Raw genomic sequence first — 25,242 nt, 5'->3', positions numbered from 1 at the left:
GCCCAGCCTACATGTCTCCTCATCAGGTGCGCCAGCTGCCACTAGAAAGGTGCTTAAAACCTGCTGTCTTCACCTCCTTCTGCTATTTTGGGGCCTGGCCTTTGAGCTGTCAGTGATTGAAGACATCCAGAGTTTAAGCACAAAGTCCCAGTGACTCATAAGGGAAAAAAAAATAAACACAAAGGACTGGGCCATGCAGTCTGGCCCTTGCTAAAAGTTTTTCCTCTACTCAGTATCCTACAGGGCTGTAGAAAGTGATTCCAGAAACTGGAAGCAACAGATGTCTGCTACTCTGGAGAAACCATTGCAGAGTTTTGCAGGAGTAAAGCTGTCAGGAGTAATCTCTGTAACTTGGTCTACCTGGGACAGAACTGCAGGCCCAGCCACAGCAATCTTTTCTCCTCCCTTCTCTGCAGGGACTTTCTCCCTTTCTCTTCTGTTCTCTACAATAAAGGTCCACAGAGATCCTTCCTTCACTTCCTCTTGTCTTTGTTGGGTGAAGTTGTTAAGGATCTGTCTCTAACAGCAGTGAAGTGGGAAGAGACAGAGGAAGACTCCCTGACTCATTGAAAACAAAACAAAACAATCCCCCCAACAGTTCCTGAAACAGAAACACAGAGTTGGAGGCAGGAAACCAAACAAGAAAGCAGCCGGAAAAGAAAAGCACATTGTGGAATTCTGCAGCATCTCTATAACAAACTCAGTTATTCAACTACATGTGAGGCCACCTATTTGCATTTTTCATAGAGTATTAGTTGCACAACTCTTAATTTTTTTTTTGACTGGCATCTTTCCACCACCCACAGACTCTTTGCCATTATAGCCTAACACCTGCAAGAGGTAACACAGCAGCGCTTTGCTGCCTATGCTCCCCCCAGCACAGTCTATTCAATTTTCTCCTCTTGCCTAATTATGACAATTGCTTTCTTCTCCTCCTATTTCCTCCTTTTACTTGCATTGTTTGAGCCAGCTGTTACAGCTTTAATATTCTTGTAATAAAGTTATTCTCTGTAAAGACCCCACCCAAGATGACTCCTTGATATCAAGCCGGTATCAAGTAACAGCACCCTGTCTGAAATCGTGTGTCCACCACGTGTTTTTCCAATAGCTCTTACAAAAAGGAATTTGTGGGTTTGGTTTATCTTCCTCCTAGTGCTGCACCTCTCCATTTTCTCTTCTTACCATCACCTGCTGCTCAGCACGTGCCAGATGAACAAGGACGCACATGTCAGACGTTTTTTCACAGCTGGCAGGTGTCCAGATGCACTGCCCATGAAAAGGCTTAGCCGACAGCCTGTGCCAAAGCTGAAATCCATGGCACAAAGTGTCTAAACAAGTTTGAGGACTTGTGCTTACAGCCCTTCTGCAGTAGGGCTAGGCTGGCACTGCAGTGTGGGCTCCCTCCCATGTATCCCAGATCATGATGCAGGGGTCTGTATGCAGATCATGGGGGTAAAGTGCTGATAATTAATTATTAAGGGCATCAACAAAAAAACCCCAAAACCTTTGAAAATGCTCGAAATATATGATCAGAGACCAATAAAACAGGGGGAATAGGGCTAGTCAGCAACAGTTCATCACAGTTGTTTAGGTTACGGCACACTCAAATGTAGGCTTTTAATAGGCTGCATGTGTGCAAAAGCTCCCTCAATACTCAATGGAAAGGGAAAGAGGAAAATTCAGTGTGCTTATTCATCACACCTTCTTCAGATACAGACCTGCCTCTGGGTGAGCCCAGGACCCCAACCCTCTTGCTGACCAAGGCAGGAATGCAGACTGCTTAACCAGATGAACTCCTGGGAACTGGGGTGGCCAAAGAAACAAGAGCCAGATTTCATTCAGAACCCCAAAAAGGCCATCAAGAAGAAGCTGTTGTGACATGCTTCAGGGTATCACAGGATTATGAAGGGGCGGAGGCTGGTCCAGGAGCTGGACTCACAATTGCATGTTGCAGAGTCTTTTTAGGAAGGAAGAGGACTGGCAGTGGAAGCAGAGCAAAATATCTTGTCTGATGGATATTCTTAGGTTGAGAGCTCTTGGTGAGGGATTGCTGTAAAAGTTAATTATCTAATAGGTCTAGTAGGGGTTGAGTTGACCAGACTAACAGACTAATACTAGGGTTAGGGTTACGTATAAGGACAGAAGGAATTAAAAAGCTGTGTCTAATGTGCTGAAAACAAGGACCAAAGACCCAGGGTAAGTGCCGCTGCTTCTAGGGGTAAATGGGTCATCAGCTCTTGGTCTGCTAGTGCTCCACCAAGGTGGGCTCCTGTGGTTAGGTTTGGCGCTCAGGGCAGCAGGGCTGCCCTGACAGATGGTGCCCTAGAGGACATGGGGGCAGGTTTCCGAGGGGCTCTAGGTAATTCTGAAATAGGCTGAGGACTCCTGAATGTAGAGAAGCTCACAACTTGAGGGCTAGGTCAGACAATCATTTGGTACAGGGGGGTCTGACAAAGTTCACCACTGCATCAAATGCAACCTAAAGACTGAGCATGAGGCAGGGTGCTAGGAGGAATTATTAGCATGAGTTTTGCATTGGGATATTCTGCAGATCACAGAATCAGAAGAAATACCCTGAGCAGTGTTGCCTACAAGGTGGGTACAGACCAATAGTAGCAGTAGGGACGAGTAACTCTCAGGCTTCCCAGCAGCGCCCAACCATTTCCATCTGTCTCAGACACAGACATATTACACTCAGTGTTGATGGCACCAGCCCACATCCTCAGATTTGATGGTCAGCCAAGCTTGCCATCGCTTCTCTTCACATGAGTATAGCTTCTGCTTTTCTGAGACTAACATCCCTCCTACCCTTTATCTTAAGCCTAGACAGACTGCAGTCCCTTTCAGTTTTACACTATCATTTCCTATACACTGGATGCAAACCATAACACCTGTTCAATGAATTGAATCTGGCTCTGAATGGTCAATTCAATTGGACCCAAACCAGCAGGCACCACTTCTCATTTTAGCCTTACATACTCTGTAGCATCCTGTACCAAATGTGATAAGAGTATCATGGTGCCTAAAGCCAAAGTATCCTAAACCATATGCATTCTGACTTTGGCCAGTAACTCAGCCTTACAAGTGGTGGTGGTGGGGAGGGGATAGTAATTTTTTCACCCTGCACAGAAGCAGCCATAATGCTAGTCTGCAAGCTCCAAAAGAAAAACCTAGCTCTTCAGTACCAGTACCCCTAATCCTAAATCTAACCCCTGCAGAAACCCTAATGCCCTTATCCAAACACCAGCATCACAAACACTGACTGATAAACTCTCCTGCTGGCTGGGAGGAAGGTGGCCCTTTTCACTTCATTTCCCCTTCTCCCCCAGAGAAAAACCCATCTCTTCTGAACAAATCAAAACCAACTTGCCTCCACAGTATACAACCCTTAGCCAGACGGGCTTTGCTGATTCTTATGTTATATCATGTTCTTCAGCTTCTGTTTTTGACCCCAAACCTACTCTTATTGCTCAAGCCAGATCCTGTGCTGAACCTAAATGAATCATGACCTTGGCCCCAGGTGGTGCTAACTACTATCTGGGCTTTATGAGACTGCAAGAAACAAACAAGAAAAAATACAGCTCTTTGTGAGCTATCCTGCCTTCTGCTATTTGTCTCAAAACACACCTGAACAAATCAATGATTTGTTTTCTCTCAGGATGCAACCCTCACTTTTTTTGGTTGAGCCTTAGAGGTATATGGCACATATTGACCTATTCAGCTTTTGACCCCTCCCTTTCTTGTATCACCTTGCAGCATACACAGGAGCCACCAAACTGCCACCCACTAGCAGTAATCAAAGCCCCAGAAGCAGTGAAATGCACAGAAGCCTGAGGGCAGGGCCAGGGCTTAGTTACATGGGAGATGATGAGTTTCCTGTTTTACCATACAAATTCTGAGGGCCCAGAATGAGACCTTGTGCAAAGTCCTCAAGGGCTTAATAGAATTTTTTTTTTTGGGGGGGGGGGGGCGTGGGGGGGGGAATCCTGGAAATACTATGCTAAGATGAGGGCTAGGCTGAGGAACTTCAGCAGGGTTTGAGGAACCCAAGTGATTTGCAAAGCTCAGATAAGCAGGCTGGCATTAAAAAGGGGTGAATGGCTTTTGGACTATTTTGGGATGATGCAAGGGCTCCTGCAAGTGTCTATAGGCACACAGTTAACATTTAGGCTGGAAGAGCCTCGTTTCCTGCTGTAATTGGCAAAGTTGGAAGGCATGATGGGAGCTGATATCATAGTCAGGGTTATATAACCCTCCTCAGCATGTCAGTGAGCACTATCTGGCCAAAATGATCATCAGTTCCACCCTCGGGGCCTTCCCAGCTCCAGCAGCAAATCTGCTTTTTCAGGCCATCCATGCTGACTCTACCCTGCTCAATGCTAACATACTTCAGCTCCAGCATCTGGTGCCTCCTAACCATCCTTGGGCAAAGAGCAGCCACTCAGAGCAGCTGCCAGCAGCCCTCTGTTGCATATCAAAGGCTGAGGATTGGGCAGGATTAGGGATCAAAACAATGCACTGAAGATCTCAGTCTGCTACTGACTCATTCAAAGCTCAGAGGCTAGGATTAGAGATGGTGCCACTAGAAGTCAACAGCTCCTGCTTTTTTTCCTGGGGCAGGGAGAGTTTACTGGGATGCTACTCCATGGCACAGTAGTTTTTAAATACTGAGTTGGCACTTTGGCCCAAAGTCTAAGCCAAATGATAAATCCTGCAAAATTTGCATAAACACTGGTGTTAGAAAGCCTGGCTTCTATGTAACTCTGGGGCATGTGTGAATCTCCTGGATATATAATAGCAGAAGCAAGTAACTTAATAGGTCTGTTGTGAATAAAGCCTTCTCCAAAGGCAGGAGTTGAAGCCATGATTAAGAAAAGCAAGGGATAAAGAGTTAAGCTGATTTACACATTTGGTGACACCTCCTAAGGTAGAACGAGGGCTGCTGGTAACAGCAGCAAGCGTCTCCTGCTCTGTCTTGGGGTGCACGCTGTTCTGCTGGCAAACATGGGCAAGCCTAGAATGGCGTTTAATTTCAGGGAAAGAGACAGCAGGAATTGAAGACCTGCTGGTTTCTCAAACCTACAGCAATACAGTGGATGCTGTCCTGATTCATGCTGCTTGCTGCTACATTCAGCACTCAGAAACAGGTGCCTGGCTGGCATGTTGAACTGAGCAGGGGCTCATGACTAGCACTCAGACAGCGTCACTAAAAGAACAACGTCTTTGCTCAAGGTCTGAGAGCACAGGGCTTAGCTGAGGATTAGCACCAGCAGAGCTGCATGCCTTCCCAGTCAGGGCTGTCTAGCAACGCCTTTGATCTTCAGCCCTCACCCATGGAGCCAACTAGGCATAAACCCACACCCAACTCCCAAGACCTAGCCAAGTTTTTTGCCCCCCTCCCGGCTTGTTCCCTCTTTATCCCATTCCCTTGTGCAGTCCAGACATGTCCCGACATACGCTAGACAAGACCATACTGTTTACAGGGAATATAGACAAATTGTTGGGGAAATTGGTTGGAAGCAGTAACTGCTAATGTTCGCATACTGCTATTCCCACCGCCACAGCAGATGTGGGCCTGGATGATCTGTTTGGATTTTTCCATTTCTAAAAAATCCTAGAGTTTTTAGCCCCAACTAATAAGGTTATTTTTGCATAGTCCTCAGCTTAGCTCTTAAGAACCTCTTCTGATTGTTTGAGCAATAATCTTTCTCCTTCAACTTAGCCTTGCTGGAAAGGATATTGAAGCACATACCTAACACGAAGAAATAAAGACTACAGTTTATAAATTAACATTTTATTTCAGTAACTCTTCACATGAGAGGTACCGCTGTCTCATTTATGTACTCCTGTCCACTTTCATGTGGAAATGTAATGCTCATGAATTTTGATAGATACTGGAAATGCTCACTGCAGAGAGAACCGACTCTTGACCAGCCACAAACTTAATATGATGGCACTAACATTTTTTTCCCTCCCTGCTCATTTTTTGATCCTAGCTTCTCATTTAATAATAAACCAGGTTATGAATACAGTGACTCACCTCTTGTTTTCTCAAAATAGTGAGAAGTTTTATTTATTTTTTTAATCAGTAACTAGCTGAGAGAAAGGAATGCCTCATATGATAAAGGCATTTAATTAGTTTGTTTGCTGGTAAGAAAAATATGTAGGTGGATGTGGGCTAAATGCCAAGCCTAAGTGGTCTGGCTTTATTGACAGTTCAGCAAAAGAAAAAGATTAGACGTCATGGAAAAAGTTACTCCCTGAACAGGAAAAGCTGGACATGTTGCATATTTCACTTCATGATTTAGCTTTGTAACAGTAAAAGGAACCACTAGCATTAGCTAACAGAACACTCTTAGGATATAAAAGGGCCACAAAACAACAGAAGCGTAACCAAGTCCTGACTTCACTACTTAAAAAAAAAAAAGTGAAAGAAATCTCATGTAACTGGCAAAAATGAGTACTCCCTCACATCCCCAAATTGCACAAAGGCCAACATGTTGTCACTGTTCAGGGGTACCGTGAAGATTTGGCTACACTATACCTGTTTCAGAGCAGACTCAAGCATCAGGCTACTTTAATTTATAATTCAGACTGCACTACTAAGCAGAATACATTTTGTAACAAGGCTAGAAAACAAACATCACTATATCAGTCATCCTAATCTTGATTTTAATGCTTTTGACATTCCTGCTGATGTGAACCAAGCATTCCCTTCCAGGGACCTCTTGAGATACAACAGGCTGTAATACCAAAATGCAAACAAACCTAGAGGAGAGCTCATACAGAAGCACAAGCCTAGCTGGGCTTCATCCATTCTTGCTGAAGGCTGCGCTTGCATTGCAACTGTAAGGGGACATCTTGCGTGCTTTATTCACAACCAGATCCTTCTTCTGTTCTGCTGCTGTCTAGGAGTTACTGCCCGCATCTGATCTCGTGCCACATATGGAAGTGGGAGTGCACCTGACTATATCAAATTCCTCTCCATGGATTGCAGGGCATTTCAGCCAAATGCTTTGAGTATGGTATCTTCTGCCAGTCATCCTCTACCCTTTAGATTCTCTTCCCAAGAAACCCAACTGACCCTAGCTTTCCTGTAATCTAAGATTCCTAGTGACCTGTGTTATTTTATGATCACTGCTTTACCCTCAGACTGTCAAATCTGTTTCTTTCTATTAGCCGGGATAGATGCTAAAATAGTCAGTCCACAGTCCTCCAGTTTCTGAGATGAGTTGTTTCTGCTCTGTTCGAAGAACTTGGTAGACCAACTGCTTCTCCAGCAGAACTTTGGGAAAATAAGAGGCCTGTTTACCACAAAGTCCTTCCCTCCGACAGGTCTAACAGTCACCTTAAAGAATCACATTCATCCCCCTCATGCAGTAGGGGTGTGTTACGGATCCTCCTATCATATTACCTTGTTTTCTCCAACTTCTATAATCAGAGGGTTTTTGTGCATGACAGCATAAGCACTTGTAACTAGCAAGTTTAAAGATAATGACAGTTTCTTCACAGCCTAAATTGCCACCCAATATCCAGTCCTGATGTGCATATATTCATGTTTGTAAGTAAATCTTCAGGGGGAGAAAAAACAAAACCAAACCAAACCTCAAGCCCATTGAAAGGAGTCTGAAGGCTTATTCCTACAATTCCAACAGTTAAGAGGGCATACAGACCAGTTGGATGGGGGAAGAAGAGATGCGAGTGGAGAACAGGGATTCCCACCAGGTCAAAGACCCCAGCGGGTGGGAGGTTGGGCAGCAACAGCCAGGTGGGCTGCCCCTAACCAGTAGAGAGAAACCTGCCTCTCAGATTTCTGCCCCACAGTCTCTTCCCTCCCATGCATTTTTCCCATTACAACTCCCATTTCCTCCTCACCTCAGCAAGACTTCCTACTGAGCTAGTTACGTAACTCCAGTTTCCTTGGGAGACAAGGCCGGGAAGGCTGCCGAAAGAGAGAGCCACTGGCTCAGCGCTTCCTGCTGCTAAGCCAGTAACACAGAAGGTTATGCCCACACCACAGGCTAGAAGGGTGTAACTGCTGACATCCCTCAGCTCCCTGTGAGGCTAGCTCGCTACTGACAGCAGCTTAGTCCCCTCAGCATGGCACTCAGCAAGCACTCTTCCATGCTGCTAGGCAGGGTATTGTATTTTCCCCATATTCCTATTGCATCAGGACTTGCACTGGATACTTTAAACCACTGCTGATTGCTCTTCCTTTTGAGGGAGCTCAGAGAGAGAGGGGAAAGAGGAGAAAACAGAAAGGGGGGGGGGGGAGGAAAGAGGCAGTCTAGCTCTGAAGATTCTCCTCTAGGGGAAATCAGAAGCTAAATCCTGAATTAATAGAACTGTATTTTGCCCAATCCACAGCAAGGATAAAGGCTGACAGCAATAACTTCTCCCTACTACGTCCATATGGCTTGGTCAGCTGCTCTCCTGCTATGAAACATGGTCTCCAGGTCAATTTATTCCTTCATATTTTATCATTTTCTCTGGGTGACATCCCCTCTGGCAGGATGACACAGCTGTCATTTTGCAATAAGTTGCCTGTACTTGCACCAACATAGACTTCCATCCTCTCCTGCCATTCCCATTCCGCAAGCAGGTGAGCTTTTCCCTCTCCTTCAGCCACAGCAACCATAGCTGTGTTTTTTCACCAACCGATACACCCAGGTATGTGCAAACATCCATCATGCAAGGCTAAAATTCAATTGCTTCTTGCCTGGTTGATTTTGAAAGTTGATTCTGTAAAACAGAGTTGGGAAATCTCCACCCCGTGAGGGGGACAACTTCATAGGGCTCTAGGCTCTGCCCACGGAAGTCCTACCTCTATTCCCCACCCCTTCGTTTGACCCTTCTCCAGTGTCTCTATTTCCCACCCCTGCACCCTGCAGGATGCTCCAGAACCCTCACTGCCTGGCTCCACATAGACCCACTCCCTGTTCAGGGGGGCTGTGTCGGCAGGGCTATGGCATGCCCCGATGACAGAGGGCTTGGCGAGCTGAAGAAATTCAGTGCAGTGGGGTGGGAGATGCTGGGCTTGGGGCAGTACCAGGCACTAAGGAGCTGGCAGCCCATGGGCACAGTGGCGTTACACACCCCAGCTCTGGGGGGTCCACTGCAAGAGCCATTACAGGTGAGGAAATGCCGTTTGATATGTGCTACCACAAGACCTACTGACCTTGTTACTCAAGAGTCCTCTACAGCCCCAGGTAACAAGAAGGCTTCTCACCACTGTTCTAGTTGAGCAGAAGACGTTCCCCTCCACTTTACTTTCTGCACTTTCCATACTCAGCACCACCTGATTCTCACAGCACCTATACATATAATATTTACCTACATATAATATTTAGCTATGTTATTAAGCCTTTGTATACCGCAGTAGATGTACATCACATTATGTGAAAAAATAAAGCAATGAGTGTAATTGTTTTAAACACGGCACAGTCTTCAGCATTGCTTAAGGTAAGATGCATACATGGGAGATAATGGTAGAAATGGCACTGGCCAAACAGTTCTTAAAATAAAGAGCATTTCTGGTTGGAAAAAAGTTTCCATCATATGAAGGGTCTCACAAACAATGCATGAAGCTTTTGTTGTTAAAGTTAAATATATATACACACACACACACAAATTATCTCTTATATATACATAAATTATCTTATATATATATAATTCTTTTTAAGAACACATCAAAAGAAAAATCCTCAATATGCCTTATTTTTATTCACTTGAATAGCATGTTCTGATACATATGCCAAATCCTATATTTACCTTGAAACACCTTAAGTAAACAAACTGGTCAAACAAATATCGGAAATCAGAGTGAAAGGGAAAGTAAAAAGTGGGAAAAAGCATGAAAGAAATGTTTATTTTTGCCAATAGGCATAGTATGATGTATATTAAAAGAGTTAAAGTGAAACAGGAAGTGAGAATTTCATTTTAGTAAATGCATATTGACATGAATATGAATTTTGAAAACTATAAAAAAGTTTCTCCCATAAAATAACCCACCAAACTATTAAAAAAATGTAATCCCCAACTCATTCCATCTTCATCAGTACTTCTGTTCTTCCTTCCTAATCATGAAGGAAGAGTGGTGAGTTTCCTGGCCACAAAAGATACAGGTGGTATTTTAAGGGCACAAGAAAGCACAAAAGGAAGTGCATTGCTAACAGAAAGAGGAGAGAAGGCTGGAAAATATATTCTGTGAGAAAGAAAAACCTGATAAAATAAGATAGAAGAGTACTGGGGAATAGGAAACCAGCTTAACAGTCTGAGCAATGATGAACATTTCCAGTGCTTAACTCCTACAGCGGGAAGCTCACACTCAGCTTTCATCAAATGTCTTGTAAGGAAAAATGAATTAGCTAATAACCCACACACTTCCTGTACACTTCACTTGGGAACAGCATCATTTACTTATCAGAAATTTTATTTAGACACTGAGTAATGAGGTTATCATGTAAATAGGTCAAAAGGCACTATTCAAAACATGAGTACTGATCCCAAGATAACCCCTTCATAAAATTTCATGCAATTAAATGTTGACATATGGGAAAGAACCTACCTTTGGGACATTTTTCATTCCTTAAGCCACACCCAATTATTTCCATCCCCTAGATGGCATTTTCCCCATCATTCAGATGTTTCCTTTCCCTCTCCTCCCACAACTCATCTTTTGCCTTAAGTCAGCTGGACTTCTTTTGCTTGTTTACACTTGAGCTAAACACAACCCTCCATACTATCTACTGTTCTCTACAGATGCACAGTGGTCAGTGGATGTATCAGAGCCATTTAATTCTGGCTAGCAGAAGACAACCTTCCTCCTACCAACTGCAGCCATGCAAAGAGAGTGCTCTGAACCCACCAGGCAGAGCAGACTGTGCTCTTCTATACGTACACAGCCCAGGTTTAAAGAAAAAAAAAAAAGAAAAAAAAAAAAAAAGGGGGGGGGGCAAAAAAAAGGGGGGCGCAAAAAAGGCACTATCCTGAAGACAGAAAATAACTGGTGGTTTATTTTAAAGTTTTACAGAAAGGGGCCAGCTTGGGTCATAAGCTCTCTGAAGCAAGGGCCAGCTTAGAGGGACCTCTTTTTGCAGAGCTGAGTATGGGGCAAGAAAGAGAATCAGGGAGGAAGAGCAGTCCTGATCCATGACTTATTTGCATTAGCAACCCAAAATAACAACAGTAACACAAACAGCCTTAATCCTGACAGCCTGTAACAGCAAGAGTGTTGAGTCCCTGCTCTGGCCTCAGCACTACATGTGAGCAATACCAGCGGGCAGCTATGGTGTCACTGCACATGGGCTGTGCTTCGTCACCGACTGTGTGAACAGTCCTCAGCAGGACAGCTTTTCAGACAGCTGTGAGAAAGCAACAGGCTAACATAATTACACCTGCTTGTCTCATCACTGTGCAAATATTCTGGGCCTCATTTTGAAGATTGCTGAGTCTCCTAAAGTTCATCTGAAGCCAGGAAAAACTGCTGTATGTCTCAGGAACTGAGATGCTGGACACTTATGTGTTAAATAAAGCTGATCAATACACTTGAGGGAACAGTTTTCTATTAAAAAGCAGTTTCAGCATAATCAAGGTGTTTTGCAGAAATTGTCTGATGCAAATGTTTTCAGGAAAGAAGGAAACCAAAGAATTTTTCAGATTATCAAAATGGAATGGGAAAATATTTTGCTTTGGTAGGTTGGTTTTCTTCCTCTTTTTAAACAGGTAAAAGTATTTTAGTAGTGACAACAGTATAACAGTAGAGTGTAAGATGTCCATACTATCAAAATGAAAGGTTTCAGGAATAACTGGATTTTGTTTTGCAAGAAATGTTGACTTTTTCTTCCCACCCAGGATTTAAATGCTAGCATTGGATGTCTATTTAGAACATAAGTACTAATTTCTCAGCAGCTCCACCACTAAAAACACGTTTCCCTGGTTAAGTTCCATAGTAATCCCTGTAAAAAAGCCTGGAACCAGAAAAAAGATACTCTTCCTCAGGGAAAGAGGAAAACCCATACTTGCTAGGAAAAGAGTTAAAGTCAATACACCTTACCACAATGGCATATTCCATAGACCGGACAGAGTCCATTGAAGAAGCACACAAAAGAGTCATGTAGCCACATACCAAGCCCAATTAATTTCTCCCTTTCCCACAGAGAAAATTGTCTGTCAAGCATTTTCATCTCCACATCTAAGTCACTGCATCCCAACCAATCACAGGATAAACTGCAGCTAGTTAGATCACAGTCTCACAGGTTTTAATCCTTGAATATCATTTAAAATTTACACCATAACACCATAAGCTCTTTGACACCTACAGCTTAATTTACTGTCACTGATTATCCCATCACCTCATCCACTGCCACTTTAATCAGACAGGCCACAGTGTCACAGACCCACTGAGTTAGCTACCTGTGGCGTAACCTTGGGTGTGTAATAAAGAGTTATATTAGTAAAGGCTGATATCATATGATGCGCTCCTGAGACAGAGATGAGATGCTGAAATGGGTGGAGTAATGATGAACCCCACCCTTTCAATATATACTTGTTAATAACTGGTTTCCCTTAATAAAACTCATCTGAAGGACAGGCCTTTTCCTTCCCAGCAGCCATACCTAATACCCACATAAGCATAAATAGAGCCATTTCCTTCCAAAACACCTATAGAAAGCACTGCTCTTATGCAGTGTAAAAAAGTACATCTCTGTCAAGCCAGAGGCTTGTAAAGATGAAACCAAAAGTAAGCTTAAGAAAGTGTAGTCAAAGTGGGAACTGTCCTGTCTGCAAACAAGACTACTACCACCTCTGTACATTTACTCCACCCTCTGCCAAAGCTTATCTCTTCATGGAAAAGGTGCCAGAAAGTGACTTATGCCCACCCTGTGCCCACTCGGGGTCCACAGCATCTTAATGCAATCATGCCATTGTCACCGATTTTGGCAACTGTGCTGGACTGTTAAGAGCAGCAGCTGAGCTGCAGGTTCTCGTGCCCTCAGCACTGCACTGCTGCAGAGACATGTCCCTCCAGCAGAGAGGCAGAGTGTGAAAAGGGACATCAAGTAACTATGACTACATCTGCTGGAGCCCTCATTCAGGTGCCTACTGTAGACAAGCCATGAAAGAATCAAGGACAAAAACTGTACCCTTTTTACACTTTTAGCATTAGTTTTCTGCTGACTGGTTAGAAGTCCATCTTGCTAGAAGTCCATACTTTTTTTTCCCTTTGATATTGCCACAGAACATGACATTTTTTCCTCAAGCATGCTATCCTTCTCACCATGCTAGCTTGCATTTAAGTTAATTGGAGAGAGATCATTAGCCAAGTGAAGTAAAGTCTGAGCACAGCTTTATGTCATCTTTCCGTCTGTCTGCAATAAGATAGAACTAGGTGGAGCCCAGAAAGGAAAGGAGAACAGAAGGGAGCTGGTGCAAGGCAGGCATGAACGACCCGGGGGGAAACACATGATACGTAAGGCAGTGAGACATGTGGCTCCTCGCCTGGTGTGCCAAACAGGGAGTGATCCTGTTGTTTAAGTTACAGGCACAATCCCTCCTTGCAGGGAGATGGCAATGTGGAGGCAGAGGGATAGAGAGGAACTCAAGGGACAGGTATGCAGCACAGTGGGGACAGTGGCACGGCTGGGGCCAACCTCACCCCAGGCCCAGCAGCGTACTGATATTAAGGACTGCCCAGGCTACCAAAGGGACTGCAGTCATAGCAGAGTCCTGTCCCTCAAAGAAAGCACCCACCTTCCCCTCCCACCTGCAGAATCACCAAATGTTTGGGGTTGGAAAGGACCTTTGGATATCATCTTGTCCAATCCCCCTGTTCAAGCAGGGTCAACCAGAGCACATTGCCCAGGACTCCATCCAGATTGCTTTTGAATAGCTCCAAGGATGGAGACTCCACAACCTTGCTGGGCAACCTGTTCCAGTGCTCAGTCACCTTCACAGTTTAAAAAAAAGTTAAATAGTAGTCCAGATCCTGAAAGCTGACTCTCATTAAAGGAGCCCAGACAAGCCCATGGACCTCCAGAGAGACCAGCAAGGCTCCAGGCAGGCCCTGGGGTGGCCTTCAAGGAGTGACACTGGCTTGGGGAGAGATGTGTGAGGGTCTGATACCTCCCTGCAGATTTGAGACAGATCTGAGGCCTTGAACTGGAGCAGGGGTGCATGGACAGGGAAGAAGCATCTCTCCACACAAAGAAAAACATTTAAAAATACTATAGCTTTGCTGCTCTTGAGGGAGCACAGGATGCGTAACAGTCACAGGCCCTACAAACAGGGCAACAAATGCACCTGTCTCAAGGAGCCTGCAATCTGAGGCTATGGGCAGAGACAGAATGTGGCTACAGGCAAGGCTGGGAACAAGCACCCTAATGACGGGTGAGTCTGTGCTGAAGCACCATCACTCCTCCCTCATTGTCCAGCAGGGAAAAACAGCAGAGCTAATGTTGGGGAGACTGGATGAAGGGAACAGCCCTACCTGCTCCCAGTTAGACTGCCCACTGATACAGAGAGATGGAAGATGAAATGAAGGGATCATGGTTGATTCGTCCTTGTTATAGGTAGCAATCTCCACACAGCAGTTGTGTAAATACTGTGGCAATTTTGGTAACACTGCAAAGGGATTCAGAGACTTGCAGCAGGACAATGTGCAGAAGTCCATGAAATTTTGTCTCTTCTTAGAAAGAAGAAGTCATGTATAGGTGTTGTGCCAAGCTTTGCCTTGACTCAGCAAAACAGTAATTGTGAGACATGCACCCAGAAGAGATCAGAAAGTACCTTACAGTCATCCCATGGAAAGCACTATGGTAACTGGAAGGTAACACAAGAGGGCCAAATCCTGAGATGATTACTCTCACCTTACTCAGTGGGAATTTTGCCTGAACAACAACTAAGTAATGACTTTGTGTGTTGGCACACGCATGACACATCATTGTGTTTTATATGGGAGTTGTCTAAATTTCTAATTAGTTTGCTCTTGTCCTGGTTGCATTTTGACAAAACAGCACTAGACAAGTCTATTTCCTTCTATTCTCTCCTGTATTTAAGGGCACCTATGATGCACCTAGAAAATACCTGGGGGTAGCAAGGGGCTAGCTCTACACTGTAATTTGAGCATAGCTACAAGCCACACAAGTGCAGGCTCACTGAGCCATTCACTCACACTCAGGTACAGGCTTCAGGCATGCTCCAGGGATGGTGGCAGGGAAAGCCTGAATTTGCTTTGGATTACAGTATGGATGTAGGTGCATTTCCACTATCACTGTGGACAAAACAGATGCACGCACCACCCTTATGCATGGTTTCCATACATGGTTGCATGCGCTTATCCATCACCCCCTGTCCAGTAAGGTGCTCTGACTCAGGCCACAGTGCCAACGCAGTGCAAAGACATGATGACTCAGAGCCACCTACACAGAAGCCTGTGGGGACAGCTAGGGTTCGTGGAACAAGTAAAGCACTTCAGTGCTGTCTGCTCACCCTGATTTCTGCTCTGCACACATATTAAAATTTACTACAAACCATGGGTCATGAAGTACCTCTCTGTTGAGCTTGCAGGACAATGCTCCACAAAGCATCCTCTACAGACTGACAACCATCCTGTTTTCTTTGTGGTTGAATGCTTTCCCTCCACCACATTTGAGAAAGATCAGGGAAGCAGTGTCTCCCATTTGGGTCTGCTCCAAGATTCAGAGACACCTTAGTCTCCTCCCCACCACAAACATCTACATCTTGCCATGCACTTGACCCCAATGGCTATGCTTCTGAGCCTTGCTTCTCTGTCAAAGTTCTCCAACTCCTCTGAGCCTACACTTAAGTTATTATGTAACACAGAATCTTACATTAAGTGGTTCAGCATCACTGAAATATCACTCCTGAAGAAGGAAAAAAAAAAAAAAAAAAAAAAAAAACCCACTGTCATCCCCCTCAGACACCAGTCACCAAGAAGTATTGCAGAATTTATTCCAGATGAGGCTGAAACAGCTAAAGTATGTTACTCAGTTTTAGAAGATAGTCTTACTCCTTTGAATAGACAGAAATTTAGACACATGTAAGTTTATTTCTAAATCCAAAGGAGTAGGTCTGTGCACAGTTATGCAGTAACATGCTTTCAATCAGGGATTTAATAGTAAGATACAAAAGAGAAAAATGCCATGTGTGCCAACCCAAATATTGGCCTTATGAAACATAACCTATAGTGGTAACAACAGATCAAACCAGAGATCAGAGTACAGTGTATACTCCATAGAACAAAATTCACGTAATTCTGTAAAATGGGAAGACTCGTGTCTCTCCTGCAGCCATTGAAACTGACTGGAGTGCAAAGAGAGGCTGAGCCCAAGGTGCTGTTTTGGTCTGAAACCTTGATCTCTTCCAACAAATGTGTTGTTATAGGAGATATACTGCAAGCAAAGTACAGTATTTGGCACCTTTAAAGTCTGTTTTGATCTTTAGATAAGATTAGTTTCCCAAAACAAATGTAGAAACAGCAAAGCATTAATTATAGGCTTAACAAAGAAGAACATTTCCAGATAAGTTTTAAGAGTATAGGTCAAGCAGGCGGTGGCAAATTTCATAGGAACAATTTAGGATGCTGCTACCTTTTGAGCCATTTGTAACCTACAGCCTTGTGCTGAGCCAAGTTCAAATCAGAACTTAAAACTCCTGCTAGATTTGAACAGTGGCCAAGCTTCCTATCCATCCTGAGTGCAGAGAGACCAATATCCCCTATTACCATTGGCCATGGTTTTTTAGCATCACCATTCATATCAATTATTTTGAACTTGCTCTGAAACCTGGAAGTTTACAGAAAAAGTGTGCAGATCTATATAGTCTTCCTTAATTGGCAAGAAGTTCACATTGAAGTCATCTCCGAAGAGTACTCCTTATGCCAACTCTGCTACATTGCAACAGCATATATAAATCCTTGCATACACAAATGCTTTAAAAGAAAAAAATATATATATTACTCACTTGAATTTGTCATTGTTTGACAAATGGTACAGGAGTCTGGTTGACTATGAACAGGAGGCAACAAGTATACGTGCACAGTCCCACAATGACATTCGGCCACTTTGGTAAGTAACAACAGACACAGAGCTTGAGCTTTCTGTCCAAAAGATTTTTGGTTGAAAAACCTACTATGACTTCATAATCTAAATCTTCTATTTTGTGCAGTTTCAAGTTTTTTGGGGGGCAGCTTAACAGTATCTTTCTAAGATGTGGTCCTGTCATACAACATAGCAATTCAAGTGCAATATGCTCTTACTGTTTTCTGCTGGGCCGAACTCCTTAGAATAACTATATTTCAATGAAACTTTTTTTACCCATCTGAGTTATACATTATTTAATCACTGGAAATATTTTCCAAAGAAGCTTGGTCCTAAGAACAAATCAGTATATGCAGCACCTAATTTCAATTCCCACTAGGCACCTGAAAATCCAGCGGCAGCAATTGACAGGCATTAACTTAAAGCATTTTTTTTTTTAAGAAAACTTATATTTAGCATAAAAACATATAAACTTCTCAGTAGAAAGGAATTCCAAGTCTCATGTTCTATAAATACCTACTTATCTCTTCATATCTATAAAGATACAGAATAGTTACCTACTTAAACATTGATCCCTGTACTTTTAAGGCATTCCTGTACTGACAGTAAACTTGTGTTTATGTGAATTACTCCCTTTGTTCTATATTTTATAAAACTCAGCACTGCCGATAATCAAACACTGATCAAAAAATAACAGTCTCTCTCCCCTTAAAAATCCCAGCTGTTTTAAGTGTGGATGAGTACTCCGTCTGGGAAGCAGGAAGACAATGTGTCAACAGACAAGTTACCCTCCAAAAGCATTAACGTTTAAGGCAGAAAACAGATTAGGAAAAAAAAAAAAAAAAAAAGAATATCTTTCAAGGGCAACTCAGTCTTAAGATGAAGTTGAGACACCTGTCAGCCTACGAATCTGCTTATTGTGAATAGTCTCCTCTCCTGAAGAAATTTCAACAAGAAGCAATTCAGTAGAAGGTAACAAAATCTCCCCAAACCACACCCCACAGAAGCATTTCCTCCCTTCACTAGTTGAAGGGTGCCATACTACTGATTTATTGGGCTTAGCTTTTTTTTTTTTTTAAATAATATATTTTTTTTCCCCCTCATTGTAGTGAAGTAAGTGATTTCTCAAGAAAGTAGTTTAGGAAACAATGGGCAGAAGGAGTGGCTTGTTTGGAAACATAATGACACAGCTGGACACACTCAATGTCAACAGAGATTTCAATGCACTTGCACAAGAAGATATTATGGGAGAGGTCTAGGCTGTAACTGGATGAAATACTTCTGTTTGTATCAATAGTGTATCATCATTACTATGCAAATCAGGCTATACAGGGTTCTACCTTATAGAATTGTGACAGACATTCATTATGAAGCCACCTTTGCCCTGAGAAACAATAGGTCATTTCCTTCAGCACCCAATTAGTGATTTGTCTACAAATTGCTGAACTCTCACACCAGTTGAGTGCTGGAGCTAACAGTCCTATACAGGATTACTTACTCCATTTAGGAGAGTATGCTGGGTCTACTAAACAGATTTGTGTCAAAAATACCATTTTTAAATTTATGTATTTTAGGCAAATTCATGAAGTTTTTCCTGATAGTTTTTTAAAATATTTTTATTAAAGTGTTTGGGTTTTTTTGCCTAAATGTTATTGAAAAACTATTTCCCTCCCCCACAAGAAACCTGTTATTTGGCAAACTATTTAGTGAAGGGATTTTAAATAACCATTAAAGTGAGAAAGCTTTAAGAGGAAAACACAGTCTCTTTGAGATTCTTTCAAACTGAAAATTCTAAGTGTTGGTGGTTTCCATTGTCCCATTAACTCAATAAATCAATTCATAAGTAAGTTTTTACAAATCTTCACTTCTTTGTTTTCCCCTTTGCCTCCACACTTCCTGCCTTCCCATGCCTCTTTTTCCCCTCCTCCCCCAAAACAACTCGTTCATGGACTTTTTCTCAGCACAGACTGGAGACCTGTTGCCCACTCCACGAGGCTGAAGACCAACATCACTTCCCAGACCTCGCTTTGCTGCCCAAGGTCGCGCCCCAACTTTTGTCCTACCTCCATCCCTGCCACAGCTGGCAGATGCAGCTGCTGCCTCTGATCTGTCCCAGAGCTACTAGGACTGGCACTCCCTGCTTTGCTTCAGGGTAGAAGCTCATGGTAGGGCTCAGCAACTTGCTGCTACCAGAAGAGGAAGCTTTTGTTCCTCTTCCTTCCTCCTCCCCCCTCCAGCCCTGTCAACTCCTGGGGTGTTCAGGGGAAGGGCAACAGAGGGCAACTAGGAGCTGGCCTGTGGGCAGTAAGCTCTTCCTCTGTTTGCCTAACACACACCTAGACTGCTCTCTGCCCTTTCTCTGCACAAAAAACCCAATGGTCACATAAAACTTTTTGTATTATTTAAACATCATGTTAGTCTGCAGAACATGTTCCTGCTGCTGACTCCAGTGGGAGCTGATTCGAGGGTACTATTTGTTTAAATAAGTGAGTTTAATGCCATATTAGAAATATTCTCAAACCAAAACACAGAATTCAACTCCTTCCTTATGCTCCTCATTTGCAGTTCACATATGTGAATCTGTGACTGAATGTTTTTGCTCTAGAATCCCATCCTGTAGGCAAGCAAACTCAAATTTAAGGAAAATTTAGATCCAATTCTTTACATGGATATTAAGACTCAGCTGAATGTCTAAATAACATTCTCAATACTACTACTAACAGTAGATCACCCAGCAGTCTGCTCTTCCCAACAGCAGCAAGACTGAGGATGAAGAGATTATCAGCTCCACAACACTTGGGATATGCCTCCACAGAAAGGCATTAGAGTATGTTGTTTGTAAGCCTGGTTCACCCCAGTTAGGAATCCGGATTCCAAGTTCACATTAGAGGGTTGCTATGTTTTTCAGTGTTCTTCAATGGATAAGACTCCAGCCCTCGCTGTTACAGAGGAGGCCTCCAAACAGACTGAGGAACAGATAGTTGCACACACCCAAGCTTGTAGATCTCTCCCATGACGCAGCAACGAGCCCTGTTCCAGTAATCGTACAGGAACCTCAGCATGGCACAGCAACAGCAATGACAATTCAGCATCGAGGTCAGTTCTTAATCTTTTCAGTGGATTAGCAAAGACCATGGTAGGTGTGAAGATCATATAGAGGTGTGAAACTCCACAGGGAAAGAAATCTGACAAGAGGGGAAGACAAGACACAAAGATGGAAATGAGGAGGCTGGGGATGGAGGGAAGTAAACAGCAGAGTGAAAAAATTGCAACCTAAAGCACCAGCTTATAAAGAAATTGTTAAAAAAACACAAACACTAAAGACAAGAAAAGTTACATCCTTGATCTCCATGCAAGCTTCCTCTTGACAGCAGGATTCTTCAGGGAAGGAAAAACCCCACAGAGACACGACCTTAGAGCTAGTTATTCCTATAAAGGAGCTACAAATAACTCTACTCCTGCACACAAGGCCAGAGAAGAGTCTCTGGACTGAGAACCCCCCAGACAGCCAGCACTGCAGTGAGGGGAGAGCCACCACAGCACATGCCACCTTCACTTCCCCAAAAGCAAGTGCCTGCACAGAGAGTAGGAGTGAGCACATGTCAAGGAGGTCGGTGATGTGCCAACTTCCTCCGCCAGTGTAGTCAGCTGTGAGCCATTGCAGGGCCACGTGCCTCCTAGCAGAAAACTCTGCTGAGCTTTGCTTGGAATTCGCTGTTTGCTGAGGACTTTCAAAACATCCAGAAATGTGATAAATGATTTAATCTTTCCCTAACAGAGTCGGCTCCCCTCCCATCACACAATACCTCAAGGGCACAATTAAAGCATTTTCAGATAACTAGAACACTCCCTAAAGTGCTAATCATGCTGGAAAGATTGTTGGAGAATTTAGAAACCTAAAGCTTATCTCCTGTGCCATACAAAAGGGGATCTGCTTCTGCAGACATCCTAATCTCCCTTCTATTTAAATTTCAGCTAATTCACAGTCCCACACTGGGAACTAGAAAGGGTTGATTAGAAGTTGGGTGAATCAATATGTACTGAATAGCCCAAAGAAGTGAGAACATTCATTTTGACACTAATAAAACTGGGAAAGCTGTGGGTGGATGACTAAAAGGAACAAAGGGCTGCTTAACAGCATAGAGCTAGGGTAAAAAGGCCAGGAAGAAAAGTGCTCATAAAACTTTATGACTAAGATCAGAATAAGATGAGAAGTACATTGGATGAAGTGTTAGATCAGGAAACATGTCATTCAAAGACTACAGTAAGTCATGCCAGCTCCTACCTTTTTGGACAGGAGGTTTGTCTATCTGAAAGGGGCAGGAGGAGGGCCAAGTTCCCATGTCCGATTCCCCCATGAAACAGTTGGCTTCCTTACGTGAATTCATGTGACTACTCAAGAAAGGACTGGCCTGATATTTCAAAGCTGGATAAATACAAAGGCACTGGGGCCCCGATTATTCCAGGGTTGTATTAAGACCTTTAACATTAGGAAGGGGGGGGGGGGGGGGGGGAAATTACCCAGAGGCTGCAGGGTCACAGACGTGCCCTGAAGGACTCAAACCAAGGAGAAAGGGTAACAACTTCAGACTTTAGGAAAAGAGGCCAAGCATTAAACCAAACAGGAAACAAAACTACCTGGGGCCTAGCACTTTGCTAGGGCCTGTATTTCTTCTGCCCTCGCTTTATTTGCCCTGTGGCTATACAGAGAACTTTCTCCCGTGAAGATGTCCATTTGCAAGTCTCATGAGTGTTTTAACTCATTTAATAGTCTGCTTTCTGCTAATACATGTTTTGAGCAGCAGTTTCTATTCATTAAAAGCAATTTTCATCTCAAAGTACAGAATGATTTTAGTATTTTGAAACCACAATATATGAACTCCTATGGACTTTGATTATTGAAATGTTCAAATAAGATCATTTCCTGTCATGTTTTAGAAGTATTCACGATCAAAAAATAAACATAGCATTAGGATGGACACCTAACGGCAATAAGCACTTGGTCATATGTCTTCTCATAATTTTGCCTTCTTCCCCCTGCCCCCCCCCCCCAAAAAAACCCCCCTACAATCTAGAAACCTTTGGCATTAACATGTAGAAGGCTAAGAACAACATTGAGCACAGATATGCAGTTCTGAGCTCTGTCATTAAGATCATCATTCCCCTTACAGAGTTTCATTACAGACTTTGATTCTTACAAATATTAGTTACAAATCTCATTAGGGATGTTAGTGCAAGCCTGTTGGGGCTACAGAGAAAGCATCTCATGGGATTTATTTATTTTTTTTTAATCTAGTAAGCTAAATATGGATTTCAGCCACTCTAAACCACAGTACTTGTCAACTTACTAATTTTCTGCCTGAAAGATTTCAATCATCATCTTCTACATAGATTTTAAGCCTCTGCTATCAACACAACCCAACAGGCAACAAACAATGAAACCAGTTCGGTGAAATAGACATGCACTTCATGCATTGGCCCACGGTAGGAAAAAAAACAAAAACACAAAAAACAAACAAAAAAACAGAAAACAAATTCAACTTCTCATAACACGTTAGTTCTCATGACCTTAATGTTATCCCCACACTTCCTAGCACCTCTCACAACAAGAGGAGGCAGACCTGAAACACTGATAGGAAAACAGTACTCAGGTATTCCTAATCCACCTTAGAGCAAAAACGTACCAAGACTGAGAAGAAAGCCTTTTGATTTCCAGACCAACTCCATTGACTCAAGAAGTCTGCAAGTTCAGGTAAGATTTGGTTGTATACACACATGCTTGGACACTTTCAAGCTAATCCTAATGCCAAAGTTCCTTGATTGTTCGAGTATAACAGAAGTATTTATGTTCCAAATATGAAATTCTTCAAAGCTATTCCTTCATCTGGCATTTCAGACACACAGAGCAATCAGTGCACTTGCAAGTAGACAACACATTTACTGTACATGCCAAAGTGTATTCAGGAGGACACGCTTGCTTTCCTACAGTTAAGGACTCCTCACTGTAGCATCAAAATACTGATGAGAGCTTTGCTATTGACAGGTACGCTCACAGGGCCAGAGCAGATTTTCAGTCTTGTTTCACGAGCACATAGAGGAGGAGGAAGCTTGCAGCTTTCCAAACCGCAAAGTGCTCCAAGCTTTGTTTCCCACACCTCAGACTACAACTCTCATGAGAGAATTTGAACTTTTCATGTCAGATTACTGACTGAGGACACCTCGTGGTTTTTTTCTTAAATGCCAACACCATAAAGTTAATTCTATCAGAGAAAAACCATTATTATTCTTTCAGAGAAAACTATTAACTTCAGAGGAAAAACATTACTAGTCAACTACTTTTTAAACATATAAACCTGTATTTTTAAAAATTCAGTTACTGATGAGAGGGGAAAAAACATAACATTTTCCCAAATGTTTACTAATTTCATCATTCCACCACATACTGCTCCCATTTCTTTCCCATTCCATGTTCTTTACTTAAGACTGTAATTTCTCAAAGTTTTAGGTCAACATGCCACTGTCAAACTGAATTCATGGACCTAAGCCCACCAGTACAGTCAGCCAGCACTAGCAAGCTCATAAGTGATACTAATTAGAAGGGTTCTATGGCCTCATAAGCTACCAGCAAAGCTCAAACAGGATATGAGCCAATAATTTAAATTTGAGGAGAGCCAGAACTTTTCATTTTTACCCATTTGTAATGATCAGAATATTATCCGCATCAACCGTACACCAAATAAAAGGCATCTATATACTTACATAACTCTGTCAAGTCACCAATATATTGAACTTAATTAGAATATCAATGCATACAGCTGGGTGTTTTTTGTTTTTTTTTGTTTTAAATACACACACAGGGGATGCTGTAGAAATCAGGTCTCCATTTTGTTATTCCTGCCCAGAAAAATAGAAATGGTGAAATTTTAGGATATACTTCAATCCTTAATTTGGAATGCTTTGGATTACCACAGATGTGTGTTAAGTTTAACAAAACTTGAAGTTAAATGCTATGTGTTACTTTGGGATTCTCAGTCCATCTTCTGCTTAGTCCAGAAACTGAGTTTTTACTACATCAGTGTTCTGGAAAAGCGATTTCCTGTTCTCAGCTCTTTCACAGTATTTTTTTAAAATATTATCTGAAACTCTCAGACATAAACAATTAAACTAACAAACTGTAGCTATGCCATGAAAGAGTTCATAAAAAAAAAATCCTCCATACACGCCCTCTTCAACACCTGTCATGTTCTGGGTACTACACTGTTCTTTCACCTCTCCAGATATGTCATGCAATGATCGATAATCCTGCCTGTGCTCCAGCCTGCCCCTTAACTGCCTTAAATACCTGTTTCACCATATTTTCTCTGCTTGTTCCCATGTTTGAGAGGCACATGAAATCAGGCAACACAGAAGTTTAATGGCTTCGAAGTAAAGACAAAAGAACATTCTCCCACACTCCCAATCAAACTTAAAGATACTTCTGAAGCATAGAGCACAATTTGTCCTCCAGCTGGTGGCAATATGAAGCCAACAGCCCCCCAAGGAGCAAGCACCACTGTGAAGTGGGTCAAAGCAGCCAGCCAGGGTGCAAGATGAACAAAGAAGCTTCTCCATTGTACTTTAACAGCAGAGCTCCTAATGGAGACCCCAGGATAATTTAGGTTCTCTTCCTAGTATGAAGTATTGTGCAAAATTGATAGCTGGATCACTCATTAGTCTCTCTGGGTGAATCCACCCAAACGTGCAGGATAATTCACTGGCACAAGACAGTGCTGTTTGATTTCACACAAGAAAATACATCTCTCCCTTTGCTTAAGTGCTGAATACAGGGATGGTACAAGAGCCATAACAAACACAATAACATGAGGAAGAGAACAAGACAAATGGATGAGCCATTGTACTGGCTTGCACACTAATGCCCTATGGCTAAAGAGCAGGATGACGTCCCTGAACACAAAGCAGGCATTAGATAAGGACATGTTTTGGGGAGTTGAAGGACATCACATTTTACATTCACTTGGGTGTTAAGTCAGCCTTTCTGAACTAGGAGACTTCCTTTCCACCTACTCTGTTTGGCACTGTCTTAGTGAATGAACTTACACCATCAGGTGCTGATAAAAGCAGAATGCAGGCTCCATTGTTACCCCAATTTTTTCAGTTCTTATCAAGAGACTCATACTATGTT

At 42.8% G+C, this 25,242-nt stretch overlaps 1 long non-coding RNA gene across 1 annotated transcript in view; it reads right to left on the bottom strand.

Annotated features, from left to right (window-relative positions):
- LOC112996185 (uncharacterized) overlaps positions 1-19,198 on the bottom strand; it is a 41,710-nt gene extending 22,512 nt beyond the window's left edge. The window contains exon 1 of the long non-coding RNA XR_010392762.1: positions 19,124-19,198. This is a non-coding gene — a long non-coding RNA (uncharacterized LOC112996185). The remainder of the gene's footprint in view (positions 1-19,123) is intronic.
- Between the last annotated feature and the right edge of the window lie 6,044 nt (positions 19,199-25,242).

This window comes from Dromaius novaehollandiae, chromosome 1 (assembly GCF_036370855.1).
Source record: "Dromaius novaehollandiae isolate bDroNov1 chromosome 1, bDroNov1.hap1, whole genome shotgun sequence".
In the NCBI taxonomy this organism is placed as follows: Eukaryota; Metazoa; Chordata; class Aves; order Casuariiformes; family Dromaiidae; genus Dromaius; species Dromaius novaehollandiae.
Note: the sequence above shows the minus strand (reverse complement) of the source record. Positions and strands in the feature narration are given on the sequence as shown.